We start from the raw sequence: 3,082 nt of genomic DNA on the forward strand, positions 1-3,082 counted from the left end.
GGCTATATCATCCCTACAAGCCTGTTTCGCAGGTTTCCTAGCACTGTACAAGGAATAAACCACAGAAACCTCAAGTATGTATGTATACTAACCCTGACCCTAACCCATACCCTAACCCCATCCCCAACCCTAATACTAACCCTAACCCTAACCCTGCCCTATCCCTAACCCTAACCCTAACCCCACCCTAACCCTAACCCTAACCCCAACCCCAACCCTAACCCTAACCCTAACCAACTCTCCTTCTTCATGCCTAACCCTTAACCTCACCCTAATCCTAACTCCACCCCCAACCCTAACCCTAACCCTAACCCAAACTCCAACCCCAACCCCAACCCTAACCCAAACCCTAACCCTAACCCTAACCCCAAACCTAACCCTAACCAACTCTCCTTCTTCATGCCTAACCCTAAACCTCACCCTAGTCCTAACCCCACCCCCAACCCTAACCCTAACCCTACCCTAAACCGAACCCTAACTCTAACACCCTAACCCTAACCCCTAACCCTAACCCTAACCCTAACCAACTCTCCTTCTTCATGCCTAACCCTAAACCTCACCCTAATCCTAACCCCATCCCCAACCCTAATACTAACCCTAACCCTGCCCTATCCCTAACCCTAACCCTAACCCCACCTCCAACCCTAACCCTAACCCTAACCCAAACCCTAACCCCAAACCTAACCCTAACCAACTCTCCTTCTTCATGCCTAACCCTAAACCTCACCCTAGTCCTAACCCCACCCCCAACCCTAACCCTAACCCTACCCTAAACCGAACCCTAACCCTAACACCCTAACCCTAACCCCTAACCCTAACCAACTCTCCTTCTTCATGCCTAACCCTAAACCTCACCCTAATCCTAACCCCATCCCCAACCCTAATACTAACCCTAACCCTGCCCTGTCCCTAACCCTGCCCTGTCCCTAACCCTAACCCTAACCCCACCCTAACCCTGAACCTAACCCTAACCCCAACCCCAACCCTAACCCTAACCCTAACCCTAACCAACTCTCCTTCTTCATGCCTAACCCTTAACCTCACCCTAATCCTAACCCCACCCCCAACCCTAACCCTAACCCTAACCCTAGCCCCAACCCCAACCCTAACCCTAAACCTAACCCTAACCCTCTAACCCTAACCCCAACCCTAACCCTCTAACCCTAACCCTAACCCCAACCCTAACCAACTCTCCTTCTTCATGCCTAACCCTAAACCTCACCCTAATCCTAACCCCACCCCCAACCCTAACCCTAACCCTAACCCTACCCTAAACCGAACCCTAACCCTAACACCCTAACCCTAACTCTAGCCCTAACCCTAACCCTACCTTAACCCTAACCCTAGGCCCGCCCCCTGCAGCACCCTATAAAACCTCCTCCTGCCGGAAGGCTCACTCCCTCTCCAGCTGCTGATGAGAAGGGCATCCTGCTGTGAAGACAAAAAGGGAAGATTAATGAGTTGAAAGCCAACCTGATGAGGTCTAGGGGACCGAAACGCGTCGTTGGACAGCCACTATAATTTATTTTGAGGGTGTTGGCCACCACATTTAGTGATAATCCTGCGTTTGGCGTGGGCGTCGCCTTGGCGGGTTGCAGACAGACAGTGCACTCCCCCTGCCCCTCCCCCTAACCCTAACCCTAAACCTAACCCCTAACCCTAGCCCCTAACCCTCTAACCCTAACCCTAAACCTAACCCTAACCCAACCCTAACCCTAACCCTAACCCTAACTCTAACCCTAACCCTAACCCAACCCTAACCCTAACCCTCTAACCCTAACCCTCATGGGAGAAAAAAATAAATCAAAATGGCAGAACAAGAATTAAAGAAAGAAATTGGTGATTTACAAAAAAACATTGATAGTAATGATAATCTAATTAGTGAGCAACTGAATTCCTTTACAGCCAAACAAGAGGAGTTAGCAGACTTAGTTGAAAAACAATTATTGAAAAGCTACGTCTGCAACAGAGCAATCTGGATGAAAAAAGGTGAGAAGTGTTCAAAATTATTTTTAAATACCCGAACAAAAAATCATTCTAAAAAGAACATTTCCAAACTTGAAATGGAAAGGTATTGGATACACACACCACATTGTTGAAAGAAATTGAAAATTACTTTTAAAATATTTTTGCTAATCCAGTAATCCCTCCTGAAACTACAATTTTTTTCCAGAAAATTATGAAATAACATTAAATTCAGAAGAAAGCCATTCATGTGAAGGCCTCATTAAAGAGGAAGAACTTGTGGAAGCTGTTAAATCTTTTCATCCAGGGAAAACCCCAAGAATAGATTAACCTATTGAGGTTTATCAAATATTTTATGAAGAGCCCATTGCTTACTAGTTTTAATTACTTATATAAAACAGGAGAAACCAATTACACTTCAGTGTTACGATGCTAAGATCCTGGCAAAATGTTTGGCTTAACGACTTAAGTCTGTTTTGTCAAATATTAGAGTTAGGGGTTAGGGTTAGGGACAAATATTATTCACCAAGATCAATCAGGTTTCCTACAAGGAAGAAACATAGGAAACAATATTAGACAGTTATTTGAAATTATAGAAAATTATAATATGGACAATAAGAGGATTCATTTTTGTAGTCGACCTGGAGAAGGCATTTGACAAAATTAGCTTAGATTTTATTTGTAAAAGCTTAGTTTTTTTCAATTTTGGCAACATCGTATTACAGTGGATCAAGACACTATATATTAAAATTAACTGTAGAATCATCAATAATGGATACATCTCTGGTACAATACCTCTTTAAGCGGTCTAAAACAAGGGTGCCCTTTGTCTCCATACTTGTTTATTATTGCTACGGAAATATTGGCGATTAAAGTTAGATTGAATAAAAATATTGAAGGGCTTAGTAATAATAATATTGAAAGTAAAATAACAATGTATGTGTTACGATCCGCTGCCCGGATCATAGTTTGTTTATGTTTGAGTCACATGTGTTTTCAGCACCTTGAGTTTCGTTTATTTCTGTTGCCATGACGGCAGATTGTTTACACCTGCCTCTGGTTAGTGTCCGGGACGCGCACCTGTTGCCCGAGCGCTAATCAGAGGGCTATTTAGTCT

This window comes from Nerophis lumbriciformis, linkage group LG37 (assembly GCF_033978685.3).
Source record: "Nerophis lumbriciformis linkage group LG37, RoL_Nlum_v2.1, whole genome shotgun sequence".
NCBI classification, from domain to species: domain Eukaryota; kingdom Metazoa; phylum Chordata; class Actinopteri; order Syngnathiformes; family Syngnathidae; genus Nerophis; species Nerophis lumbriciformis.